Raw genomic sequence first — 14,219 nt, 5'->3', positions numbered from 1 at the left:
TGCGCTTGGATTATCACAAGGGAAACATCTTAAAATATCCCAGCAATTACCCTCATCAATTTGTACTACATCAATTTTCAAAAAATTGAAATGTGTATGTAAATCTATGTAAATTATATAGCCTTATAATTAGCACCTTGAAGTTCTTTTGGTAAATTTCTCTCAAGCCGCAGCTATGACATTATAAATTCTAAAATTGGCCACAGAAGGAGGATGCTTTCCAATTAGGGTGTTTTCTCTTAACTAAATAATTAACTCAGTTGATTTTTAACAACCTTTAGATAAGAAAAGAGAAAAATGGTAATGTCCTCACTAGGGAATATTATGTTCTTGCAGGAAAAGAATTCACAAAGATGAAAGAAAGAGAAATGGAAATGATTCCATGAGTATGATAGCTCTTTCATGGAATTCTGTACCATGCCATTGCTTAAAGCTCTGAAACAGTTTTGGTGTCTTCATATATTTGATAGTAATCCAAAGTGGTTCATTCTAATTCAGAATGCATCATCTCATTTAGATCTAGCGAGATCCAAAACGTGTATGTATTTCATATGTATATACATATATGAAATAAAATATATTCCTTAAAATCCATTCTTTTTTGTACTAAAGAAATAGCCATCAATATGTGTTCATAGAATGGGTTCACTTAACTTTGCCTTTGAATCACTTAAAAGAGTACAGGGTTATTCCTAGTATTATTTGTCAAGCTTGAGGCTTTTCTCCAGTTTCTGCCTTCCTTTTTGGCTCATATTTGCTCCAGCTACTTTGGGAGATTATAAAGAGCTCAGATAACCAATTGCAGGTTTAGCTACTTCGGAATGTTATTTATCAACTGAAATTAATTTTAGGCCAAAAACTCTTGATACTAAAAATCTCTTTCAACTTGCCAGTTTAATTTCTGGGATGATTTATTCATTCCAAATGCTCTATAAAGAATTGTGGGTTAATTAAATAGCTCATCTGGTAGAAATCTCAGCGTTCAGAGGACACAGTTAATCCAAGTTTCAAAGAATATAAAAATAAGGTAAACACCAGAAAATAGAAAATAAATGAACATAAAATGATGTCATACTCGGGGCCAGCCCAGTGGTGCAGCGGGTAAGTGCACACGTTCCTCTTTGGCGGCCCAGGGGTTCGCCGGTTTGGATCCTGGGAGTGGACATGGCACCGCTTAACAAGCCATGCTGTGGTAGGCGTCCCACATATAAAGTAGAGGAAGATGGGCACGAATGTTAGCTCTGGGCCAGTCTTCCTCAGCAAAAAGAGGAAGATTGGCAGCAGATGTTAGCTCAGGGCTGATCTTCCTCAAAAAGAAAAAAAAAGAAAAATGATTCCATACTCTCCTCCCATAAACTGGTCATGGTTCTTTTTAAATGTCACTTAGTGATTTTTTCATAATTAGGATGGAAAGATAAGACAAAAGCAGAAAACATACTGAAGCAATAAAAATGAATGTTTCAATGATGTTTAAAAGCAGAAGACTGCGCTCACAGAATGCTGATCTGGCAGAGTTTGTAAATACGTGCCTCAAGACAGAAAGACAGATATTCAATTAACAGAAGTTATCCTTTTTTGTTGGTTTTTTTTTTTTAAAGATTTTTATTTTTTCCTTTTTCTCCCCAAAGCCCCCCGGTACATAGTTGTGTATTCTTCGTTGTGGGTCCTTCTAGTTGTGGCATGTGGGACGCTGCCTCAGCGTGGTTTGATGAGCAGTGCCATGTCCGCGCCCAGGATTCGAACTAACGAAACACTGGGCCGCCTGCAGCGGAGCGCGCAAACTTAACCACTCGGCCACGGGGCCAGCCCCTTTTTTGTTGGTTTTTTGCTTCTGTTTCCTCCTAAAAGCTCAGAAAAGGAGACAAGAATACTTATGAAGGGAAACAGATTCTACCCCACAAGCCCTCCACAACATCATTATGCACAGTCTCCAGGGCAGAGCCAGGTGGACGAATCCGAGGCATTAGGAATAAACCGATGAGATTTGAGCATGACGGCGGAGGCCTCCCGTTCAAGATGGCAGATGGTGCACTTATATCTGTGTCCCTGGCCACCCAAGGTCCCTCTGAAATTACTGAAAAGATATTTTGAAAACTATGCAGCCATGAATGTACCATCAGTGGCCCAGAAATATCAAGGAACACATGGAAGATAGAAGTAAATGGGTAAAACAAACAAAGCAGGAAGAAGAGGAAACTGTAGCTTGAGAAATGAAGAATCAGATCGCCGAGGAAAACTGAGAATAAGGGATACACTAAGGTGAATGATCTTAATAACTGAGCTCAGAGAAAATAGAAGTGGCTTAATCAACAGAGTAGAACCTGAAGAATGGTCAACAGGCTCTCAGAGAAGTTCTAATCCAGAGGATATTAGGGTAAAAGTTTGAGAAGAGGTTATTCACTTATTTATTTATTCACCAACTTGACAAATATGTACCATTTGCCAGGCACTATTCTATGTGCTGGTGACATAGAGTAACCACTGAAGACAAAATGCCTGTCTTCCCTGGAACTTACACAATGGCACACAGGGATCAAGAGGTCAACCAGATACCATATGTCATACGTGAATAAAATAACATGGAGAAAAATAAAGTGGAGAATGGAGTAAGGGAGTGAACAGTAGGGCTGGGATCTTAAATAGAGGGTATCTTAGTCCGTTTGGCTGCTATAACAAAACGCCATAGACTGGGTAACTGATAAACAACAAATATTTCTTTCTCACAGTGCTGGAGGCTGGGAAGTCCAAGATCAAGGCGCTGGCGGGTTTGGTGTCTGGTGAGGTCTGCTTCTTGGTTCCCAGATGACTTTCTGTCTGTAAGCTCACGTGGTAGAAGCTCGAGACAGTTCTCTGGAGCCTGTTTTATAAGGGCACTAATCCCATTCCTGAGGGCTCCACCCTCATGACCTACCACCTCCCAAAGGCCCCACCTCCAAATACCATCTTACTGGGGATTAGGTTTCAACTAATTTTGGGGGAACACAAACATTCAGCCTATAGTAGAGGTGTCAGGAAAGACTTTGCTGAGTTCTGAAGGAGCTGAGGAAGCAAGTCACACAAATATCTGGGGAAGAGTGTCCAAGCATAGGGAAGAAGAGGCGGAGACGCCCTGGAGGACGGAGTGGCTGGAACTGAGTGAGGGAGGGGGCGACACACAGAGGAGGTGATAGAAGAAATAGCAGAAGAACAGATCAAAGAAGACTTTGCAGACCTTGGTAAAGACTTTCCATTTTATTCTGAATGAGATGGAAAGCCACTGGAGTATTTTAAGCAGAGGAATGAAACAATATGATTACATTTTAAAGAAATCTCTTTGGCTCCTGTGTGGAGAACAGACTCTGGAGAGAGGGAGGGCCAGGTATACAAGTTAGGAGGTTGTTTTAATAGTCTAGTTCAGGGATGATGCTGGTTTAGATCTGGACATCATGGCTAAAGTTGATGAGAAGCAATTGGATTCTGATTAAGGAAAGGTTTGAATAAAGTATGCTTGGAAAAAAATGGTTCTCTAAAATACGTACATGCATACATACATCAGTGGATATACTGAATTTAAAAACTGGACAAAATTGAAAAGTAAATTATTAACCTGGAAGGCAAAGCTAAGGAAATATCCATAATATTGGCTAAAAAAGGGAAGAGATTAAAAATTAAAAATGAAAGTTAAATCCATGAAGGATAGATGCAGAGAATCTAAAATCTATTCAATAAGAGTTCCTGTTAGGAAGACAGAGACAATGGAGGGGAAGAAATAACCAAGAAACAGAGAAAAGTTAATAGAGATTTTAAAAAAAGACAGGAATCTTCAGATTGGAATCAGCAAATCAAACAACTAAAAGAAAACAATGACTAAAAGCCTTGTGGATGGAGAACTCCAGAGAGACAGTCAGGTCTCTTACTAAGGAATGGGAACAAACTAGCATCAATCATCGAATTAGAAACATTGTATGTCGGACATAAATGAAACAATTCACTCAAAGTTCTGAGGAAAAAATATTTCGATTCTAGAATCCTTCACCTGGGCAAAATAACAATCAAATGTGAAGACGAAACAAAATATATTCAGACATGTTACCTACATGAAAAACATTTAAATTACTTAAAGGTGCTTGTCAAGAACCAAGAATGGTCTGGGATTTTACTCTGCTTGCAAGCTGACAATTTAGCCTGCCAGCTTCATAGATGCCGACCGAAGACACGATACTCCCAGGTCAGAGACAAATGACTTTATTATTGATGGCACAGCAGGCAGCATGAGCTTCATGTTTGCAGTGGTCCCTTTGTCCCTCTAGTCCGTGGGGATGCTGTGGCGAGCCCAGGTGGGTGCTGTGCATACAGTGGGTTTGCATCACAGTCATGGGACCCAGATCTTAGGAGACTTCCAGTAATCTAAGGGGCCGCTGGTAACCTTTCCCTTGGAGGAAGACATCATCTTTATTATCCTGATCGGGGGAAAAACATCTGCCCTCTGCCCCAGAGGAACATCCTAATCTTGCTATTCAAATGTCCTTGAAAAGAGAGTCTTGGACAAAGGCTATCACAAGACTTGTAGAAATGTCATGAAGAATTGTCCTCCAACAGTGTTCTAGCAAGATAAAGGAAGAATCCCAGAAAGAGGACGGCCCTGGATATACTTATGTAAACACGAGTTATGGCTGGATGTGACCAGGAGAAATGCACAGTGCTAAAAAGAAATGCAAATGCAGTCACCGCGAGGAGCTCGGGAGAGTCTCCTCTGACCCACAAAGTTTGAGCCTCACAGCATTACGTCTACGTTCCATTCTGTATGGCTTACAGATACAACCACATTCTAATTCTATGCTGAATACACTTTATATAACTTTTCAATATGATAAATAATACCTATTTGGTTGGTTTGCTTATTTTTTAGATTCAACCTTCAAAGTGTGGAAGATCTAATTATAATTACAAATCAAAATCCAAACATTATAAAATTATCTTAAACTTCCACAGCCAGACAAGACAATAATAAGGATCAAACTTATTCTCTCCATAAACAACTAAAAAACTGCATAAAATGTTTGAAACAATTGTTTTCAGACAGTGGAGAACAGCCAGCTCAGGACCGTGATCCCTTGGAGTAGGCAAACAAACAATGTAAGCCCTACAATTGCCCTATATTTCTGCCCAGAAGCAATTTCCCAAACACTGGTGTAGGTAGGGGAATTCCAAATGGGGCCCACTGCCCCACTTAGGTGAGGAGATGGAAATGAGAGTTAGGAGTGCCAGAGGCAGCTGGAGGTTGAAGGACAGAGGCCCAGAAAAGATGGAGCTACACAGAAATAGTTATAGAAATCTTCATGGCTGTGCTCCAGGGTCTTTGCTGAGTACCAGGCTGTGCCTCCATGGAGTGATACCCTACCAAGCTTGGCAACAAAAGATTCTGTAAACTGAACAATGCCAAGATCTCACACATGGTGGGGAGAAGTTCTTGATGTGAACAGCCAGAGTGAAGAGGACTCAGTGATCCTCAGGACATTTAGTAAAGACTCCAGATGGGTCACTTCTTGGTAGTGTTATTAAGGCTGAACTATTCCTGGAGTCAAAGATCTGTATGCTCCTGCCAGCAAAGCTTCAAAACAGTCCTTGAAGGATCAAATTGCTGTTCAAGGAACTTAACCGCATGCCAAAACAAAGTCCAACCCTCTTTAATGGAAGATAACAAAATTCAGACACTTAACAAACAACAATCAAATTGTGCAACACCCAACCCAAACTTACTAGACATGCCAAGAAGCAGGACAATGTGACACGTTAACAGAAGAAAAATCAGAACATAGAAATAGACCCAGAAATTACAGAGATGATAGAAATAATATACAAGAACAGTAAGCAGCTTTCATAACGATGTACAAGTATTTAAAACAAATATACTCATATTGAGGAGAGAAATGAGAGATATAAAATAAAACCACATGGAACTTCTAGAGACAAACACTTCAATATCTAGAATGACACAACAACTGGCTAGAATTAACAGCAGATTAGATACTACAAAAGAAAGGATCAGTGAATTTGAAGGAATAGTAACAGAATCTATCCAAAAAGAAAGCCAGAGTGAGGAAAATTCTGAAGAAAAAAAAGGAAGTAGGAGAGACTCAGTGATCTGTGGGATAACATTAAATAGTCTAACAATGTATACCTAGAGTGCCAAAAAGGGAGATCATGGGGAAAATAGAAAAGAATTTGAGAAAACAATGGTCAGAAGTTTCCAGATTTAATGAGAACTTGAAACCTACAGATCCAATAATTTCGACTTGTCCCAAATGACTGAAAATCAGTGAGAAGGTAGCCAGAGAAAATAAAAGCACTAAAAGAAAACATGGAAAAATTCCTTAGAATCTTGAAATAGAAACGGCCTTTCCAAGTATGACATGAAATCTAAGAGATTGATAAATCTGAAAATACTCAGTTCAGCAAAAACAGTACTATGTTTTCAAATGGTTTCTTTTTCCTCCTAGATATATAAGACTACATTTCCCAGCTCCTTGGCAATTTAGGCAAAGAGATTTTGCTAGCTGGGGCCAATGGAATGTGGACTGAATTGATGCACACATCTTCCAGGACTGGCCCATGAAAATCTCTCATACGCGATCATGATCCTCTTCTCCTTCCACTTCCGCCATAAACTTGGAGGTCTCATGTTGAAGACGGCAGTGTCACAAGACGCAAAGAGCCTGGTTTTTGAACGAATACAAGGTTCAGAGTCGCCACCAGTGCCTCCCTCCACTCCTAGCAAACGCGGTTGGTTATAATGACAGTAAGCAATAAACTTTCATTGTGTTAAGCTAATGGAACATTCAGATTGTATGTTACAGCATCTAGTGTTACTTGCCCTAACAAATACACATCATATTTTTAAACTTCTACATGGCAAAAGGATTTCATAAACAAAGATGAGATGCAAATTGTGAAAGTTGAGGAATATGTTTGCAATATGTATCTCAAAGAACTGAAAAATCAGTAAGAAAAAAACTAACACCACAATAGAAAAACAGGCAAAAGTTATAAGTAATTTTCATGAAAAAAATGCAAATGGCATTTAAACACATCAAAAGATTTTCAACTTCACTTATCATAAGAGAAATGAAAATTAATGAAAATTAAAAGTCTCTTATGGGTTTTTTAAGGCTTTAAAGTTCATTTTTAAAAAACAAAGCTAGAACTTTAATATAATTAAAACAATAATTTATAAACTTCAAAAATAAGAAATAAAAATGTCCTTATAAAAATGCAAATATTAGACATATCTTATCATTCCAATATAGAGTATTAACAGATAAAAGGCTTAATCAGAAAAATAATCTAAACAATACATTAAAATCAGAAACACGTAATTAATCTTGAAAAAATTTTAACGCAATAATATTATGGAGTCTTTTAAAGTTTGATCTTAACCAGTAAAGTGAATGACAGCACCATGGCTATGTTGTGAGTGGAATACTGAGCAAATATTTTCAGTGGCTGAAAAAGCCCTTTCCGACTTTATACCAGTCGTTGCGATGGTGAGCAGACAGTGCTCCAAATAACTTCTAGGAACACCATCACTTCAAACGGTTCTCTCTTTTGTTAACTTGGAGGAGAAATTTTTCAACAACGTTTTTTTGGTAGCAGAGATGGCAACATTTTCATCAATAGCAAACTGGAGCCCATCTTTGATTCGCCTTTGACTTAATGGGATTGAATATGGACTTTCCCCTGCAGCATTTCCTGTAGCACTTTCAACACTGTCACGTCAGTGATTCAGTTCTCTGGAAGTCCTTGAACTAGAGTGAAGTTTATACTCGCCATAGAAGCTTTGCCAAACCACGCCAGACTAAGTGGGACTCATGACGGCTTGGTCCTATCTCACCTTGCAGACCACACACTCTTTTTGTTTTTCAATTTTGGTATAAATTTGCGTAATTAAGTCATCAATTTTTATCTTAAAATATAAATAATTCTGAATTCAGATTGAGTCAGAAAAATAATGGTATGTCCCCCCAAAACCATATTTTTCTACTTAAAACAGACAATATGCCAGGAAACAGGATTACAAGAACTGGCATGATAACCTTTCTTCATTTTCGTAGACTGCAAATTAGCGTTAATGATAACTCATTGTCTTCGTGGGAAGATTACAGAGATGATGAAAATAAAATATCTAGAGCATAGAAGACACTCAAATGGAAGACGAAGACATTTCTGTAGGTAAAAAGCTGAGGTTGAACAAAACGAAGCTGGGATTTGGGTCACATGGAATGAATATTTTGATTGACAGTGTTCAGATTGCTACCGGGAAGGATACTCTTTTTACAGAGCCTGGTCGGCTCCGGTACGAGACTTTCTTCAACAATGTGCTGTATGAAAACTGCCCCAATAAAAGAAAACGGAAGCAGTTTAAGTGGGAACTGAGTGGCACTAAAGAGAGAAGGAGCCAAATTTTCATCATGGTTTCATATAATTAGAGTGATTTTGGTTATAGGGGGTCATCCTGCTAAAAAGATATTAATCATGACAGTTGTCAAATCTTTTTTGGTTGGCTTGTTTGTTCTAGTGCAAAGATTAAGTAGGTTCAACCTATTGAAGGATTTTGGAAAAAAAAGATTCATATAGGAGCACTGTTCTCAGTATTGTATTTATCAGGAATTATTTCCAAAGATTAAAGACAGCTTAGTGCCCAGCTCAGTCTGCTTCAGGACAGGTTTTTCAAGCATTTTATCAAAAGGAACAGCAACACAGTAAATTGAACTTGACTTTAAGACCAAAGAAGTCATTTCAAAAGTTGGCTTTCTTGAATTACCATAGTTAAAAGCTTGCTCTCGCCCTGAGACCCCCTGAACCTTCATTTTACATTCCACAGCAGGTCAGATAAATCATATGTCCCATGGCTCCCCACAGCACCCACTCAACATGCTGGTGAGGACAGAACTTCCAAAGCCTGTCGAATGACAACTAACACTTTGTGCACCCTTCCCAAGCCACCAGGGATGAGCAACTCCTCTCAAGGTCCATTCTCATTACTAACTAAATATATGTATCAAGTGTTTTAAAGAAAGGATTTCCCTTACATGATCATTAATAAAATGGCACTCAAGGGATGAAACCCGGGAAGCCTAGCTTAGAAAGCTATGGGATGCAGCCTAGAACCTCCAAAAGGACTCATTCCATCATGGCAATCTGATGAATGTACGAAGCTGAGGGACGTTTGATTTCAAACTGTTGAAGTGGGGCAGACAGAGTTCAGAATAAGTGCTATGAAAACCCCTGGTCACAGAGCAGCTCTAAGGAGATTTCAGATGACTTACTCTGCCACCTTTCCATCTATTTTTGTCCAGCTGTATTCATGGTAACTATGCCACTAGAAACTCTTGATGTCTTTAGCTCTCTCTGCCATATGCCATATGCATATCTCCTGGCATCTGGAAGTTTCTGGAAGGGCTGTGCTGAGGTCTATTGAAATATCTGCTGACATTATGTCTCTTGTCAGTAGATTTCCAACCCTTCAATCAATGATTCAGGGCAGAAGCTCTTAGACTGGGCAGACTGCTTTTAGATTTTCATGTCAGTAGTTGATCTATTCACAAGGAGGTCTACAGAATTAGAGGGACTTACAACTGGTGGATTCCCAAAGAAATGGATACTTGAATATTCTGGCAAAAGGGGATTTGTAAAGCCATTCTACTTTAGTGGGAATTTCTTTTCCCTTTCTTTCCTTTCCCTTTTATTTCGTCTTCTTTGTTTGGTTGGTTGGCTGGTTGGTTGAAGGCTGCTTGGATTTTTGTGGTACTGAGTTTCAGGGCACAGTCATAATAGGTATGTTTTACATTTTTTTCAAATATAAAATCTTAATATTGAATTTGCTTTACATTGAATATATTTTTTTCTTTTTTCACATTGGCTGTAAATTCAATGTTATAATTTTATATTATTTTCATAGAAATTTCAGAAAATGCAGCTCAAGAAATTTTCTTATAGAAATTTTCTTGATATATAGAAGGTAGTGATATTTTTACATTTGTCAAAAAAAGCTTTTCTTAGGGGCCAGCCCTGCGGCCAAGTGGTTAAGTTTGCTCACTGCATTTCAGAGGCCCAGGGTTTTGCAGGCTCAGATCCTGGGCACCGACCTAGCACTGCTCGTCAGGCCATGCTGAGGTGGCGTCCCACACGGCACAATCAGTAGGACCTACAACTAGAATATACAACTATGTACTGGGGGGCTTTGGGGACAAGAAGCAGCAGCAGCAGCAGAAGAAGAAAAGAAGATTGGCAACAGATGTTAGCTCTTTAAAATCTTTAAAGAAATAAAAAAGAAAGCTTTTTTAAAATGAGAAACCTTGCTGTCATCCATATCTTCATTTTGGTGGCTCACAGGGCTTGTTACCTGAGAAGCAGGGTTCCCAGTTCTCAGCACTGACCTGGGAATCGAATGGGAGTTTGACCCCCATGATGATGGTGTCTAGTTCACAGAATTGTTTGAGAGAGCATTTCTGAAAAAGGCCAGCTCGGCGTCTGATCCTGTGGATAAATAGAGGTGAGCAAGGATTAAAATCTCTATCTAACTAGAAAACTTGAAGATGGCCTGAATGTTTGCCATGCCTGAAATGTGAACTAGAAATGGTCTTTTGACTAAAATCTCAAATTCCTGTGTTTTCTTGCCCTTTTGGCTTTTTACTCTGCACACAGAAACATGTTCAGTTATTTGCAGTTTTTGTTACTGAGCCTCTAGATAATTAAAGTTTTATATGTCTGTCTGGAAAGACAGACATTAGGTTCACTGTTGTATGATGTTTTATTTGATAGCTATGTGTTTAGGAACATGAAAAAGCATGTTTTTGAAGCAGGCTACAGCCAAGATGGATGCTGTGGTCACACGTGGCTGTTCCCGGCTCTTTAGAAGGGTGTGGGAGTTTAAGTGGAGCACAGAGAATCACTGGAATTTGGAGACTCCCCAAATTAAAGTAAGAAGCACGTTGGGACTCAAGTTTAAACTGGAGAGATTTGAGAACAGTTAACACCCTGTGATATCTATAATCCTGCTACTTGGTATCCGCTCATTTTTCAATTTAATAAGGACTGATGAACCTTCAGTTTCAAGTCATAAAAAGATGTTACAAAGCAAGACTGCATCCTGAAACCGTCTGTGAGCTTTCCTGGAACTGCTGCCTCCAGACACTGCAGTGGAAGTTCTGCCCGAGTTTCTGTTATTAACTTCTATAGCTAGGTTTATAATTTTATTCTAGAAAAATGCTGTGGCCAAAACCTGACAAACAGACTCCCGCTTCCGTGTAAATGGAAAACTGGAAGGGAAGACAGGCAGCTATGATTTTGTGCACATTTTGCATTTTCTTCGTTTCTACCCAGGAATTCCGGGATGTTTGTATTTGTGTGCAGGAGGCAGACACGTGACACGTGCAGGAGTGTCCCCACCCCCGCCCCCCCGCCCCCCGCAGAGAACCTGCGGTGAAGGCTCTCCTGGAAACCAGAGATGGAGGCCTTTGGCCTGGCGTGCCTCTCAGAGCCAGCCTGCTGGTCTGGATTTGGTACCACGTCTCTCCAGTAAAGGTCTCTGTGCTTCTGTTCAGGATTTTGGTGACAAGGACTTCGACATCCTCACAGTGCTCGGTATTGTGTGCACTCTATCACTAATGACCGTTACTCCCATAATCCTTTTGCTTAGAATTCATAGAGCTTTTGCTTTAAAATAAATAATTTCTGAAATTATTTTTCTTTGTTTGCTCCCTCCTACTTTGTTGAGACTAAAAAGAATGAGTTTGGACGGTTTATTATTTTTTATTTCAGCCTCTGACCCATTTACGCAAACTGTCCCTCCTTAGACTTTTCTTTTTTTCTCATTTTTCGCTAAGAAAAATGGAGCATATCATGCCAAGAAAAATATTTTCTTTACCAAGCATCTTCCAAGAAACTGAGTTTTTGCTACAAGTTTCTAAGAGCAGCCCGAAAGCTGGAGGAGCCTCCGCATCTTATCTCGGCCTTCCATTTGGAACCCTCAGTCTTTTAGCTTTGCCTAAGCAGCACTTTCCAAATGTCAAGGACAGTTTATTCCATTTTAAGAGAAGGATTTCAAGTTAATATAGTTTTTCAAATCTTTCTATCTTTTGGCCTCTCTCTTGAATAATTCCTAGATGTAAGTAAGCCTTTCTGCGGGCTTATCATGTAATTATTGACCTTAGAGGACTCCTCCTGACTCCACCCTCCCTCGTCTCCGTATTTGTTAATTTAAATACCGCAGTCTCTAGAATTCCATCCAGTGGTTGGCATTTGCTGCTGGTGTGTGTTTCCCGCATGACAGTCAAATATCATTACTGCCAATAGAAAACTCCACGACCTTGGAAGGGTTTGCAAATCCAGCCAGAGTTTTTACAAGGCAAAAGGAGGCTAACTTTATGGATCCTTCTAGAAGGACCTAGCCTTCCTCACCTTCAACTCCTTTTCTGTGTGTTTGCCTAGCCATGGCATGCACTCCCTCAGAGCAGGGACAAGATTAGAGGAGAAGATGAGAAACAAAAGGAAATGGATGGAGGCCACACAGGCAACTGTCGCAGAAATGAGAGGACTGCTAGGAAAAGGCAGACTCCAACTTTTAGGATTAATCATTTCTTGTCCTCATTTATATATTTTTCGTTCTTTATTTCGAGCCCCGAAGAGGTTAAAGCAGAGAGACGAAATGAAATATCGTCTCCAGGAATTTTGTACTTCTGAGGGCGTCCCCCAGGGTTTTCTCACGGAGCGAGGACTCGGCCATCTCCCTCTGCCATCACTGTCAACAACAGGAATGCGACAGGACCTGCCCGTCTTTACCGATGTCACTGCAGGTGCCATAACTAAACGATGTCCCTTTAAATTCACCCCCTTTAGAGTGACTTTGCACATTTAAATGGACTGCTAGACAGCTGCGGCAGGACAGAATTCTCTGACGGCTGACATCTCTGGACTGAGCTCTTTGAGTGCGTGCTTCTCAAATTTAGTGTACCTCTGGGGCACGAAGCAATCCACAGAATAAATGGCATCGATTTTCCTCAAAAATGTGGGAGGGTGGAGAAGAAATTAAGACAATGTAACTTAAAATAGTTTTATAATAAAAAAACACAGTGGTTATATCTTCACGTGGAACGCCAAGCCCCGGCCTCCCAGAACAGAGCACAGGAGGTGCAGGGCGTGCTGGGCGGCGGGCGGGGGCCAGGCTCGGCGGGAAGACCCCCGAGCAGCCGCCTTGCGCCTGCGCTTCTCTGCTCACGGGCTTGCCAAAGGGTGAAAGGCAACCTTTTTAAAGGTTGTAATTACAAAAAGGCGATGATTCTTAGTGAAGATTCAAACTCTCTTAAATTAAAGAAAAAGAGAAAAGAAAGAAAGGAATTCCTGGATTCGTGTAATTAAAAAGTCAAGGGCAGGTATAGTCCTAGGCAAGCTTGGATCCAGACAACCACCCATTACCCAGCGACGTCGTTTTCTCTCCGGATCTTGGCTTTGCTTTCTTCTGTGTTAACTTCACTCTCAGGAGACCTTGCCTGTTGGTGGTCCCTGGCAGCCCCAGGCTTTTGTCATCCTTATAGCAAAGAACTGCTGGTCCCAGCAGATGCACCAAAGCCATCCCTGGACCCATGTCTTGCCCAGTGGCATAGAATAAGCTGCTTAGATCACATGCCCGTCTTTAGAGAGAAACAGAGGGCCCAGTCCTATGCAAACTGCCATAGACTGCCGTACATGTGAGTATGTATGGGGAGGGGGCTGTGATGGGTTCAGAAAAAGTGGGAATAGGTGCTGTCAGGTAAAAACTGTGTAAGTTTACTAAGGTGATTTTCCAAAAGCAAATTTCTCCTAAGAGCTCTGAGTACCTCCCACGTAGTGAAGGTGATTCCTGGCCTTGAGAGCACTGGAATTATTGCTGAATGGAACTAACGTTTATCTACCACCTACAACTTCAAGCTTCACAATAATCTCTGGTAGACATTATTAAACCTCATTTTACAGATGAAGACACTGAGGCTCAGGGAGATGACAAGTGATGGTTACAAAATAATGACCACAATAGCAACCCCACCGACTGCCACTTACCAGAACCAGGCCGCTGAGAGTTGCCTGAAGTCCCTCTGAGACTGGTTGGCCATTGCTATGGCCAGAGACATTTTTTTGCCAGTTTCCAGTAAGGTCTATGAATTGGCCTACAGACGTCAGGAAAGGAGAGGGAAGAGAGGAGAGAA

Source organism: Equus caballus, chromosome 8, assembly GCF_041296265.1.
Source record: "Equus caballus isolate H_3958 breed thoroughbred chromosome 8, TB-T2T, whole genome shotgun sequence".
NCBI lineage: Eukaryota > Metazoa > Chordata > Mammalia > Perissodactyla > Equidae > Equus > Equus caballus.
Note: the sequence above shows the minus strand (reverse complement) of the source record.